Source organism: Podarcis gaigeae, assembly GCF_964106915.1.
Source record: "Podarcis gaigeae genome assembly, chromosome: 3".
Taxonomy (NCBI): domain Eukaryota; kingdom Metazoa; phylum Chordata; class Lepidosauria; order Squamata; family Lacertidae; genus Podarcis; species Podarcis gaigeae.
Genome location: NC_139680.1, coordinates 28,938,335 through 28,953,284, shown reverse-complemented (window position 1 = coordinate 28,953,284; position 14,950 = coordinate 28,938,335). Strand labels below are relative to the sequence as shown.

The 14,950-nt window shown below is 44.4% G+C and overlaps 1 pseudogene across 1 annotated transcript; it reads right to left on the bottom strand.

The window, feature by feature from the left end:
• Positions 1-358: 358 nt before the first annotated feature.
• LOC310841247 (growth factor receptor-bound protein 2 pseudogene) lies at positions 359-2,311 on the bottom strand (annotated as a pseudogene). Its single transcript has one exon. The product of its transcript is annotated as a growth factor receptor-bound protein 2 pseudogene (transcript).
• Between the last annotated feature and the right edge of the window lie 12,639 nt (positions 2,312-14,950).

The window sequence follows — 14,950 nt, the reverse complement described above, 5'->3', positions numbered from 1 at the left end:
TCCGATGCAGAAAAGGTGATCCCTCATGAGATCTCCATCATTATATGCTCTAGCTATGTTTCCTCCCATTTCAATGCTCCTAGCTGTCCAGTAAACCACGAATTGCTGGCTGCTGAGAATACAAGAGCCTAGGAGTGATGGTGACCCCAACTAATAAGTCACCCACCTATTCCACATGAGAATAATGAGTGAAAAGAGGCTGCCTGAATGTAAAGAAAATGCCCAAGCTGTTTTACATTGCCTCTGCCGCAAGGAAACACTCTGCTCAAATAGGCCTCTTTTTCACAAATAGCCAATCCATACGGAAGAGATTTCGCCATTCCCCACTTGGTCATAAAGATCAGATACTTACAAAACGTTTTATGAAGTACCATCTGGTCAATTTATTTCATGCTAAAACTTGCGTTTCTCTCCATCACCCGCTAAAAAGAATTTACACAAATCGGGACAACGAAACCTGAAAAGCTCTGGACCGCCTTCTGAAACTTTTTAAAACAACACAACTTTGTGGAAAAAATAAATAAATACCAGAATGTGTTCAACCACAAATTGAAGGAGAGAGGAAACAGCTGTCCTTGTGGTTGATCTGGGTATTGTCCAAAATGTCTCAAAACAGCCCTGTGACTTGGCAGAGCGGGCGAGCAAAGGGGAGCCCCTCTGTCTCCACCTTCCTCACCTCTAATCCTTTCAGAGCAGCTCATAATGGACTTTAAAAGAAGACTGAAATCCATGCACAGGATAAACCGACTGCTACACTTGTTTATCGCAGGAGTCCAATGAATTGGTGCCAGTTAAGACTTTGTGTGTGTGTGTGTGTGTGTGTGTGTGTGTGTGTGTTTAAGCCAGGGGGTGGGGAATCTGTTTGCTTCCCCTTTCCTCCAGAGGAAGCCCACCTACAACTCCCTTCAGCCCCAGCCAGCATGCCCAATGGTCAGAGCTGATGGGAGGTGGAAGGCCAAGTGAATCCCCTCTCCCGCACACCAGCATCCCCACCACCGGTGCTACACCCATCCCATTTCACTGGGGCCACGAAGTTGTGGGGCAGCATGCCCCTCCGCCCTTCGCAGGTTCCTTTCCACCAGTTGGGGTCCGAATCGTCCAGGATCCGAATGACATCTCCACGTCGGAAGCCCAGCTCGCACGCCATTTGAGGCCGGAAGTCAAAGAGCGCCCGCACGTAGGTCGGGTACCGAGGGCCCTGCTCCATGTCCCGCAGGAGGATGACTCTGTCCCGGGAGATGGAGGTCGTCCGATGGTGCTGCACCAGCTCGTTCAGAGAGTTGAAGGCGGCCGCGCCGAGGTAGTAGTGCCCGCTCAAGTCTCGGAAGACCCTGAAGTGCTGCACGTCGGGCCCCGTCTTGACCGAGAGCGAGAAGCCGCCCGGAGCGCTCTCGCTCTCGCGGATCATGAACGCGCCGTCGAAGCTCTGCCTGGCCAACGCCTCGTCGGCGATGTCCCGCGGGAGCTTGCCCCAAAACCAGGGGTGGGGCTTGAAGGCGATGCGGTTCTCGGGGATGAGGCCCTCCCGCCCGCCCCGCTCCGCGTTGGCCCAGCGAGGCTCGGAATCTCTCTCCAAGACCTTCAGGAGGTCGCCCCGTCGGAAGCTGAGCTCGTCCCAGTTGCGGGGTTGGAAATCGTACTGGGCTACAGCTTCCATCCTCTGGAAGAAGGAGGTTGCCCCACTACGAAGCTGCTCCCCCTTTCTCCGACGGCGCTAGGGTGGACTGGCTTAAGGCGCTCTCAGGGTTCCCGGGTGCAATCGCGCGCCAACCCCGCGCCTTCCGCACGCAATCCGGTCTCAAGGCGTGCGGCTGTTTTGGAAGAAGATGGGGGCTCTGGGGGAGGGTTTTTAAAACCCTTTCCTCTGCTAATCATCTTTCCCACCCTCCACTGCCACACATCCTCCCCCAAGCTGGGATGGTGGAAAAAGGCGGAATGGAGAAAAACCTTCTAAAGAAAAGTCATGTAGTAGCAGTAGTAATAAATAATGACAGGGGTTACATACACACGAGGATATTTTAGAAAAGAAATCTCTGCATTATCCACATTTTTATTAACCCTGATTATGCTCTTCTTTTTCTTTTTCTGTACAAAAACATAAACGCAACAATATATTTGTATAAAACTTTTCTGTCCTTTAGCAAGGTAATTCTGTGTGCGTCCCCTCAAGCAGGCTCCGTCTGAATTCATGAGGATTTCCCACCAGCCAAGCTGGTTGCAGGATCACAGCCTAAAAAATTCTTGTCAGCAGGCCATGTGGCTGCAATCCTAAACACAGTTGTTATAAGAGAGCCCTTATGTAGGTGGCGGGCCGCCTTTTCTTCATAAAGGGATCCATTCCGATTCACCCATCTCTCCAGCTTTTCCAACATCCCGGTTTGGGGTGGGTGGTGGGAGCAATTATTAACAGCTGAAAGGGTTAAAACCCCTCTTAAAGAGCCCAGTGTTCTTTCAAGTAGCTGCCTGGGCGGGGCTGTCATGTAGTTTTGCTCTGAAAGTTGATCATAATAGCTCTCAACCGGAGCTATTCCACAAGAAGGCCATAGAACCAGGATGCAAGAGTCTGAGTGGACCTCCAAGTGTTTGTGGACTACAACTCCCATCATCCCCTGACTGTTAGCCAGCGTAAGCAATGCCCATTCTTGCTGTGATCAAGGTTGGGCAGATGCAAAAAACCAGAGGATCCTTGAAGCATGGTTCTGCAAAGGAAGGATTCCTTTCGAACACGGCCCCTCATGGAATTTTGGGTTGAACGAAATTAACAAAATAATGCTCACCCACAGACAGTGCTTGAAAGCTGAGATGTCATGCATTGCTGGTGTCAACACTGTTGCATGGCTGTTAGCAGCTGTCAGCATCTAACACACCTTTCGCCAACCTAGTGCCCTCAAGGTGTTTTGCTCTACAATTCCCATGAGCCCTAGCCAACCCTATTGTGTTGGCTGCAGCTGAAGGGAGTTAAGAGACCAAAATGGCCGTGACAGCTGGGGCTGATGGAAGTTAGGAGTCCAAACATCTGGAAGGATGACTTTGGACTGCAACGTCTGTCATTGTGATGATCAGGCTGACGTTCTAATTGCCTCTGGGGATGGGGAGATGCATTCATGGTGAGGATAAGAAGTCTGTTTCAGTTTCTAAGCTACAATGACATTAAATGTTCTCATGACAAGTTAGCTTTCTTTTCCTGAGGTACAAAACAGAGCAACAAGGGTAGCAGGATTGCTTAATTTCAATGCATACCCTTCTTACACTACCACATTTAACTGAGCACCGTCAACCATTTGAGGCATTTGTCTTTAGGGTATAACTAGACTTGATACTAAATTCTTCTTTTGCATTTAACATGAGGGATTTTTTTTTTTTTTTAAAAATGCAAATAGTATGAGGTGGGGAAGCTGATACAATTATGAGGATTGGCTCAGGTGTGGTTTGGCTGAAATCTTGACTTTTAAACATTTTATAAGCCCGGGAACAAAAGGCCATTGCAATGACAACATGGAATTGTTAAGACGATATTGAAATACCATGAAATACCATTTCTCGAGATTGAAATACCATGAAGATTTAGGGAGGGTTTAGTAGTTGAAGTCCCATATAATTAGTGGAAGATTATTGACCAAGTGTTGATTACATGCTCATTATTAAAGCATGCTAATTGAAGATTATCGCTTGCCGTAAAATACCACATTAATTGTGGCATGTAAACAAGCAAGGCCTTCAGAAAGGATTTCTCTCCCACCTGCCTCATTTCAAAGTTGTTTAGATAAACAACCTCTATCGTCTGGTTTGCTATATGCCAAATTACATTTAAATCACTACTCCCTGCTACTCACTTGGTAAGTCTCTGTACTGTTACCAGCCACATGACAGGAGGATGCAGCCATGGAAAGAGTGCTTCAACCTGTTGAATGTTTGCCTGCTTAAAATACAGAACCTGCCTTTCTTTTTTTCACCTGGCAGGTGAAAGTGAACAAAAAAGTCCACAAAACATGCCACAATAAATGTGTTAGTCTTTAACCAAGACTTTTGAGTTGGTAGTATATTCTGTAGAAAGGTCCAGGGTCTGAAGTGACTTCAGCAAGGGACAACCTGAACTTGCATCCTTACATCGTAGCAGTATTAGTTAGTCCTGCTAGTACTGCAAGGTGCTGCTTTCATTAAAGGATCCCTACCTTCTCTAGTAAGATCAGTGTTTCCCAAACTTGGGTCACCAGCTGTTGTTGGACTACAACTCCCATGATCCCTAGCTGGCAGAACCAGTGGTGAGGGATGATGGGAATTGTAGCCCCAAAACAGGCCCAAGTTTGAAAATACTGCACTGGACAATCCACAACTCTTTGACTCTATGCCTTGAATAAATGTAGGCGCAACTCACTTTTCTTCTTCCTGCATTTTCATAGATACTCAGAATTCAAAAGGAACACAAAGGTGGACTGACAATACTGGTAAGTCCCCAAACTTTTAATTATATGTCAACCAGTTTTGTTAGTGTCTGGAAAGTGTGGGGTAACACTTGTTTAACACGAGTAGGAGAGCACCGGGAGGGCAAGGACACGTGGCTGAGCCCAGGACCGACCCGAGCCTATTCCATGGCAGCTAGCACTCCAAGAGAGCAGGCCGGGGCCCAGAGGAAGGTCATGCAACAGAGGAGACCACAGAAGAGAAGATATTACTTCTCTTTTTGATTAAAAAAAAAAAATTAAAAAATGGTTTTTTTTCTCTTTTCAAAAAAAAAAGTGTCCCTGGATTCTTTGAAAAAAATCTGGTAACCTTAATTTAGTTCAACCCCCTGCAATGCAGGAATCTCACCTAGATCATACATGACAGATGGCCATCCAACCTCTGCTTAAAAACCTCCAAGGAAGGAGAGTCCACTGCTTCTTGTGTAAGTCTGTTCCACTGCCAAACAGCTCTTACTGTCAGAAAGTTATTCCAGATGTTTAGTCGGAATCTCCTTTCTTGTAGCTTGAATCCATTGGTTCGGCTCCTAGCCTCTGGAGCAGGAGAAAACATCTAACCTCCCCACAAATAAATCAAAGTTAATGCCCAATAAACAGGTTGCCTGGAAGTGACACTGCTTCCTTCTTTCCCAAGATGTCTGCTTTGCCAAATACATTTCCCTTTTAATCTTGAGAGCACCTAAAGCTATAATTCCAGCATGTTTTACAACGATACTTTCAAAACTACTCTAGCTGGTGGCCACTAATTATGACTAGATGAAACTGCATGAAAATGGCCAGGACTATTGGGTATTAATATTCGGGGGGGGGTGTCCAGAGTTCCCATGAGCTCAGCTGCCAGGGGAAAGCAATTTTGGCCATTTCCTCCTTCTTCCTATACCCCTATGAAAAACCTCTTCCAGAAATGAAAGGGGATCTTCCATTTGCTGTAAGCATGTCCTATAAGTTCTTCTAATCACTTAATCACACAGTTGCTTCAAAAGGCTATTTAAACAAGTACAGTAGTTAAAATAAACCACAGTTAACATCTTTGTTCTGGAATCGGTAAGAAGAAGAAAAGTAGTAGGCAGAGTTATGCAACAGAAGAGTTGCTATGGCAATTCCTCTCCGAAAAAGAGTAGGATAATTAAAACATAACAAATCCCACAGAATATGTCAGTTCCTTTGCCACCTTACTTACACTGCTTCGCCCTTCTAGGGCGGTGCTCGGGTCTTATGGCACAATTCTCTTTTTCGTCCAATGAATGAGCATTTCTCTCTCGTTTGGTGTACACAGTCTGCAAGTCATCCCTCGAAGCATCACTGTTGTTTTTACATTACAAGCATTGCATTTTCCAAGATGATGAGGTGAAATGGTAATAGCCTCAGACTGGGACCATGTAATACCAATACTCCCTCTGATAGTTCATTTATTACTACACAGTGTGGCAGCAACCAGGCCAATGGTGGGAATGCTCCAGGATCCTTTTAAGAGAAAAACTATGTGGGGAAACACCAGGAAGCTCCTATTCTAGCAAGCCCCTTCTGTTTCTTAAGCCACCTTTCTTTCCTTAGGTGTTTGGTTTCGGGCTGGGTGACTCCCTACTATCCAGAACTGGAGCACATCACCCCTGCATTTCAATCAGGAAACACTGGTAAGTGGCTGGTCCGCAGCCCCCTTCTGTTTTACAATTTAAAACACTCACTTTACATCCTTAAGGTATCAATGACTTCCCTTCTTCCCTTACCATGGTTCCTTTTACATATCACAAATCCCTGCATATCTTACAAAAACTATACTATTCAGTATTCCATTATTGCATCCATCAAAACTTGTTTACACTGTTGAATTTATCTTAATGCTGCCAGCGTTTTCAGCTGTACACAATTATTTCCCAAATAATTAATAAACATTTTCCAATCTTCTTTAAACGTATGTTCTTCTTGTTCTCTTATTCTATATGTTAAGTCTGCAAGTTGTGCATATTCTGTCAACTTAAGTTGCCATTCTTCTTTGGTTGGGACCTCACTTGTTTTCCATTTTTGGGCTAATAAAACGGGCTGCTGTAGTGGCATACATAAATAACCTTTTTTGACACCTGGGAATTTCAGTCTGAATTATCCCCAACAGAAAGGACTCTGGTTTGGGGGGGGGGGAAGTACTTTTAAACATTTCCCCCCAATTCATTATGGATCATTTCCCAATACAGTGGTACATCCGGTTACATACGCTTCAGGTTACAGACTTTGCTAACCCAGAAATAGTGCTTCAGGTTAAGAACTTTGCTTCAGGATGAGAACAGAAATTGGGCTCCGGCGGCGTGGCAGCAGGAGGCCTCATTAGCTAAAGTGGTGCTTCAGGTTAAGAACAATTTCAGGTTAAGTACGGACCTCTGGAACGAATTAAGTACTTAACCTGAGGTACCACTGTACTCTTTTACAAGTCCACCACATATGAAAGAATGTTTCCTCCACCTCTTTGTATCTCCAGCACTTACCATATCTGATTCTGATTTATACATCTTAGCAAGCTTACTTGGAGTTAAATACCATCTGAAAATCATTTTCAGGTAGTTCTCCTTCAAAGAATAACCTCAACCTCCAGCCCTCAACATTGGCCCTCCAGATGTTTTGAGACTACAATTCCCATCATCCCTGACCACTGGTCCTGCTAGCTAGGGATCATGGGAGTTGTAAGCCAAAAACATCTGGAGGGCCAAGGTAGAGGAAGCCTGAATAACATGCTGTAAACGTCGAGTCACTTTTCCAGAGTTTTCCCCAGAGGTTAAAATCTGTCTTGTGCCCTATATACACACTATACATTTAAAGCACTATCATACCATTTTAAACAGCCAAGACTCAAAAAATCCTGGGAACTGTGGCATGTTAAGGGCTTGTTTGAAGACCCCGTTCCCCTCAAAGAGATGCAGTTTCCAGAGAGGCTTAACAGTCAACCCCTCTCATCATAGCACTAAGGGAATTGTAGCTCTGGGAATGGAACAAACTACACCTCCCAGAATTCTTTGAGGGTAGCTGTGACTGTTTAAAGAGGCATGATACTGCTTTAAGTGCAGATGGGGTCAGATTCTAGCAGTTAATGTAAATGGGAGTACAGCCTAAAAAGTCGAGGAACTGGCCAAAACGCATATATGCTGTGAATCCTGCCACAGTGGGAGGGGTGCTACCTTGGGAAAGGAAACTAATCACAGTGGAAGGTGTGGAGACGCCCACAGTAGCCTTAGCAACCCCATTCACAGCAGACAATACAGAGACAGCTCCCATTTTGGGTGGCAACCATGCCCATGGCTACCCAGGCACCCAAATATACACCACACCTGCCCCCTACTGCATATCAGCATTTAAAAAACAACAACGTGGTGGCAATGGCACTACAACTGCACATAGATTTCCCACCCACACTGTCACAACCCTGAGATTAAGAGTCTCAAGCTCTACTGACTGAGCGATTCACAGGGCTCAGTTGGTTTTTAAGTCTCTGCTAGAAGTCTGTACAGTGGTACCTCGGGTTGCATACACTTCAGGTTACAGACTCCGCTAACCCAGAAATAGTGCTTCAGGTTAAGAACTTTGCTTCAGGATGAGAACAGAAATTGTGCTCCGGCAGTGTGGCGGCAGAAGGAGGCCCCATTAGCTAAAGTGGTGCTTCTGGTTAAGAACAGTTTCAGGTTAAGAACGGACCTCCAGAACGAATTAAGTTCTTAACCCGAGGTACCACTGTATTTTATCGTCAAGTCTGTACAGTGGTACCTCGGGTTAAGAACTTAATTCGTTCTGGAGGTCGGTTCTTAACCTGAAACTCTTCTTAACCAGAAGCATCACTTTAGCTAATGGGGCCTCCTGCTGCCGCCGCTGTGCCACTGGAGCACAATTTCTGTTCTCATCCTGAAGCAAAGTTCTTAACCCGACGTACTATTTCTGGGTTAGTGGAGTCTGTAACCTGAAGCGTATGTAACCTGAAGCATATGTAACCCGAGGTACCACTGTATTTAGGAAAACAATGCAAATTATTGTCAGAAAATAAAGTTTAGAATATGTTGCCATTATTTAGCCAGGGTGGGGAACCTGTGATTCTAGAGGTGTCATTGCACTAGAGTTCCCATCAGCTCTAGCCAGCATGGTCAGTGGTTAGGCACGAGGGGAGTTGCAGTCCTAAATAAATAAAAAATAAAGAGGGGCACAGACGCCTCATCCCTGATTTAATCTCAGGCCAGGATGATCAGGTATGTATACAAGTCTGATTATTTCCCAGAGCCATCTTTTTTATTATAATACTCCTCTGTTTTCACTTCAGCATTGGTCAATTCCATTTACTCAATCTTCTCTTGAAAAGCAAAGAATAGCATTACATGGTACAAAGCGGGTCTTCAAAAATAATTACCCACTACACGCAATGGTTTTTGCATTTCCAGTGTCTCTTAATATGACTAGATATCACACTCCGCAACCAAACATCGGGACAACTGACAGGTACTGTGCAAATGATTGGAACAGTTTGATTAAATAGTAGCTCTCAGGAAACTACAGCAGTTTTATTGCACAACAAATAATGGGTTCTGTTGTTGTTGTTATTTATCAGAATTAAATTTATCTTGCTGCATACATTTTGGAATTTTTGGCCAATTAAAACGTTGAGGCAGATCACAACTGACAAGGAAATTTAACGTGGCTTGACGTGTTTTAGCCATTTTCTGAATTGTCGTTATAATGGTGGTTTGATTTGCTATGTCTGTGTGATGAAATGGCTTGTTGATGTCTTTCTTCCACTGGTAATGGGTCCTGAACTAAAATTCACAAGACGCTGTAATCATGCTTTTTATTCAGAATGCATGTCGGCATTGGTTCTGCCGCTGCATCGTAAATCATAGGCAAAAGACAAATTGCTTTGCACTCTGCTGATGGCTGGAAACATATAAAAGATGGAAGGCTCATAACTGAAGACTGCTTCAAACATATTTCCTCCCCACCCCCACTCTTGTGGGTGTATGCAAAGTGGGTAAATGTTATGTATTCAGTGATCTGTGTTTGCCTGAGGTTGGGTCTGGACTAAGGATTCTGAGCTCCTGTGTTCTGATTCGATACACAGAACACTTCAGGATTTGGGCCTCTGCCATTGGCTCTTGAACTCTGAGTTGTGATTCGCAGCTTGGAAGTTTAGACAGCCAATCATGTTGAGAGTGGGAGTGGCCCAGGCTTTCAGGAATGTATACAAGCAGTTGCTTTGCCCCGGTTTCCCAGTTATGTAGTTCAATAAAGGGTCTTTCTGTTATTGCTGTGTCTTGCCTTGTGGGAACCCACCTACACTTCAGTAAATACTGAGCAAGTTTCTGTTATGGTGAGGAGGAGTCTCTTTTCAGTGGTATCCGTGTTTCAGCATGAAGAAACATGCTGGGCATGATTCCCTGGCTCTACAAATACCGCCTTCCATTTCTTGGATGTATTTGTAGTGCATATTTCTCCTAATGAACATATTTTTTTAATGCACTTTTGACTCATACACTCATTTTTGCAAGCAATTTCCCCATATATCTATATATATCTATATATATCTATATATAGATATATATAGTGGAATCCAGTATAGCACTAAGGTGAACGTACCATCAGTGCAGGAATGTTCTACAGTACTTATGCAATAGAACTTTCTCCCCCCTCCTCACCCCAAATCTGTTCTAGGGATTCCTCCAACCCTCTGGAGTAGCTTTGGGGAGGGGGGGCATGTGGGGGTGGGAGAAGGGAAAGTCCCATTGTGCTAGTGGTAGTCATTGCACGGACAGGACTCAGTCAATGAATACTGCAGAGTGTGTATTTTTGTACATTTATTCACTAATATTTGCATTTTATACACACTGCTTGGTTGGAGAACTGTATCATAAAATTAAGAGAAGTATGAATTTTGAAGGATTTTGGTTAGCGTATTGATTTGAAAAAGTGCAATTTTTGCGTTTTCTAATTGAAATGCAAACAAAATCAATTTTCCCCACCATGTTAGCAACCCTTCCCCCTCCAGTCATTCAGACTTTACTTACGATTCAAAGCAACAATTTGGCTACTTCCACGCCATAAATGTAAATCTCTATTATACCACGTTAATAGTTATGGCTTCCCCCAAAGCATTATGGGAACTGTAGTTTATTAAGGGAAATGAGAGTTGTTAGGATACCCTTTTCCCCACACAGAGGTACAATTCCCAGTGTTCCCTGGGAAAAGGGACTGGTTGTTAAGCTATTCTGGGAATTGTAACTTTTTGAAAGGAATAGGAATCTCCTACTAAAAAATACGTGATAGATCCAGAATGTGTAGAAAAAACACACCTATTCAGTCTTTGTTGCTTCTAGAATAAAATGTATTGTGTACACAGCCCAAGGTTTTTTAGTTTGTTTGTTTCAGTAAACCATAGCTCGAAGGCTCACCACAGTTTGTCCAGTTTTTGACATAATGCTAAACTGTGATTAGTTCGAAAAACAGAAGCAAAACCTTGCAATTTCCTTTTCACAGCCCGCCCAGAGAAAGAGAGGGGAGCAGGAGTGCACAAGCCTAGACTGGCCTAGCTTCATTCATGTCATGATAAATTATAATTTATAGTTATGCCCAGATGCATCCCAAGAGTCACTGAAAGGAATGCCTTAAAGGAGTGATACCAGGATTCACTTGGCATCCCAAAGATCAGAAGGGAGCAACCCGGTGGAAGCAGATTCCCTCTGGTTTCATTAGCTGATTCCTCAAGACCCGCAAAGACTATTTGAGTGATAGCCAACTAAGTCATACACAGAGTACACTTACTGACATCAGTGGGCTTAAGTTTAATCTTTTGGTTTCAGCAGATCTTTTCCAAGGATTACTAACATTGGTTATCACTACTTGTCCCGAAAGCTGGCTTCTTTTCAAAATCCCATTCCCTGACTGGATGACTACTGGTGTAGAAGGCAGTATCTCAATTTCCTGTCTTTAACCTCACCATTTCCCAGAAGTATTGTTTCTTTTCAAAGACGAACAGCATTTCAGCCTTACAAGCATTCTCTTTGTTATGCACAATGATGTTTTGCTCATATATTGCTCCAAATTTTCTATCCATAGTGTCACAGTCAGTTCAAAACTGAAGGAAAACCTTCCCCTGAAATGTATACAGTGGTACCTTGGTTCTCGAACTTAATCGTTCCGGGAGTCCATTCAACTCCCAAAACCATTCAAAAACCAAGGTGAGGCTTACAATTGGCTGCAGGAGCTTCCTGCACTCAATTGGAAGCCACGGAAGCCATGTCAGACATTCAGCTTCCTAGAAACGTTCGCAAACTGGAACACTTCCTCCCGGGTTTGCGGCGCTTGGGAGCCAATTTGTTCGACAACTAAGCCGTTCGGGAGCCAAGGTACCACTGTATACAGGTGTTTTCTTTGGATGTCAGCAGTGTCATTAATTCTAGAAATCAAGCTAGGAAGACCCTACAATAAGACTTCAGAGGAGTAGGCTTGATGAACCAAAGCTTATTGAATCAATGTTTTAAATTTTGTTCTTTTGTAGAAAACTATGGATTTGAAAATATTGCAACATCTGATGTCACTGGTCTATTATGTTTTTCCTTAAGTTTCCTGGGAGGTGATTTTGGTCTTTTCTAGGAAATCTATCGGTCTTCTCTTGCTACCTTTAACATCTTCCTTTTGTCACCCTGAGGACTAAGTTTCTTCTTACGCATAAACCATGTTACATACAAGCATGGCTGCATTTCAAAGCCATCCTACCAAAGAACAGGGCCTCCTTCTTCACAGTCTCTCCTGTATGGTGAGATTTCAACAGCCGTTTTTGCAGTTCTTCCATTGCTTCTGCGATGTCAAAAGCAGAGTTGTTTTCTTAATGGCAGCAATTTGTGCAGATGGTGTGATGGATGAGGAGACCACACAACGGGATAATGTCAAACTGATATGAATATAAATATTGTGTAAACATATTGCATAAGAAAGCAATTGGTTGTTCCTAGCACAAGTCCAAATGGAGGCCCTCTCACATTTCTCTGGGTATTCCTCCCACCCAGGAAAGCTGGAGGTGGGGAGAGAAAACAGATGTTAACTACAGATCAGAAAAGGGTTTCGAACTATGACAATGAGAGTCTGGATCAGGAAGCTCCTGTGTATGATAGATCCCAGCCTCAAGTTTCAATCTGGACATTAAAATAAATTAATTAAAGAGCACTGCTGTAAGCTGAGGAAGACTCTATGTAGTACTGGGATATGGCCTCATTCAGAAAAGCAAAACGTCTTGCTGAACAATTTACTGGCTGTTATCCAAATCCTAGAAGAAGAAGAAGAAGAAGAAGAAGAAAGAGACCATCACTCAAAAACATCATCATGACTAAAGTGGTTTGCAATAAATTTCCCTGCAGGCAAGCAAAACGTAGCTTATTGTTCCTTAAGAACTACCTTGGCTTGCATCTGATTGGTATCAGTACTTTCTCCCAAGTTGGCTATTAAGGATAACAAAATTCAAGGTGCATGAAAATTAATCTGCATTTGAGACATGTGCATAGTCCAAAGGGTGGGGAAATGCAGATTTGGGGGAGAAGTGCAGCACCAGAAGCTTGTTTAGTCATGTTGGCCACATGACCTAGATCAGACATGTCCAAGGCCTCGATCGTGATCTATCAGTCGATCCTGGCATGAATTTTGGTCGATCGCCACGCCCCCTCCACTGCAGAGGTGCCTGAACAGCCACCACCTCGTCCTGAGCTCCTCTTGTGGGAGGAGCTGTTTTGACGCTGTGCGTCTGCCCACACCTGGCCTGTCGCCCGCGCCCACCCTGCACCCATCGAAGCAGCCAGCACCCACCCTGCACCCATGTCTGCGTCCTTATGAGACACGGTAGTGCATGCCCACCCTGCACCCATCCCTGGGTGGTAGATCACTGGCAGTTTTTATATTGGATTGTAGATCACAGCCTACTTCAAGTTGGACATGCCTGTGGCAGTGTTCTGTGGAGAACACTGGCTCTCTCCTCGACTTGAAGCGAAATGAGCGCCACACCCCATAGTTGCCTTTGACTGAACTTAACTGTCCAGGGGTCCTTTACCTTTTACCTGCAGCCCTCCAGCCCCTTTTACCTGGCCTTTGAGAGTCTCCTCAGGCCAGATCCTCACCCCACCCCTTCCCTTCACTGCTTCATATTCTTGAAGGGTTTTTTGTTTTTGCCAGACTTGAATATGTCCTTGAACTCCGATCATGCTTCCTCCATGGAAGGTGAAGAGAGGTGAGCACATTTGCCTCTATGTCCCCACCCATTTACAGGTGGCAAATTGTTACGAGAAGGAAGGAAGAAATCCAAGGAAATTGACCTGTAGGAATCCTGCTCACCATAACAACCTGGAAAACAGATGTTTTCCAGTGCAGGCTTGGTGCACAACAGAACATGCCATTAACATTCAACTGCAGAAGCAATTTGGGCAGAAGATAATCACAGCAACAAGTTAAGGCAATTCCAGGGGAGGATTACTGCCATCAGACCAAGGAGAATGTCAAAGCATTCATAAGAGATGCAAAGACTCCTAAGAGATGCATCACTAATCTTGACTCACTGTGGGTGTTTTATTCTAGGGATTAAGGTAGGATTTCAAACCCCCTTTCCCCCTGTCTTCTGCATTAGTCATCACCCTCCTGCTCCCTGAAGGAACTCTGCCCCTTCTCCCCTGCCTACTTACATCTGTACACTTGGGACTCCCTCCCGGAACACCGAAATCTCTTGTTCCTTTCGTATCTGGCACTATTTTCCGGTGGGATTCAATCACATCTTGGCAAATTTAGGCAGCTCAGTTCAAGCTGATTGGGAGCTCTTGTGCAACAAACCCTAATCCCCACAAAGAACTGACTTTTTGCAAGAAGGAAAGTGATTGGGGAATGGACAGCAAAATGTGGTGATAACATTCGCTTGATATCAAGCAAATTGAGATACGTGCTTAATAGTACTGTCTAACAAACCAGGCTGCATGCTTGTTAAACAGGGTTTCTGTAAGTAACCTGAAACAAAGTTTTCTGGGGGGAGAACTTGTGGTCCTCCAGATGTTGTTGCACCCCACTGACATCATTCCTTACCATTGGCCATGCTCACTGGGGTTGGTGGGATCTACAGTTGATAACAACACACAGGCACCCCATCTTTGGCCTAAGCACACAAAACTCAATTTGCTCGTGCTAATCCCTTGTCACCCTTGCCTCCCCCAATCTCCCCCTCCCTCAGTTATTGTCCACTCACCAACTCCCACACAATTTCAATTCAGATCGTACATGGTTTGGGGCAGGGACCTGGCTTTTATTTATATAATGCTGCAAAGACCCTATGTACACTGATAAAAGGGAAATAAGCTACCACCATGGACACATTGAAACTTGTAACTTTTGCTCTTGGCACCTGTCTATCTCATGAGACAATGGAGTGCACCTCTGGGGGTGAAGTCAAACCACTGTATTTAGCAGCAGCAAAGTGGCCTCCCCAGGGCGCAAGCCTGCACTGT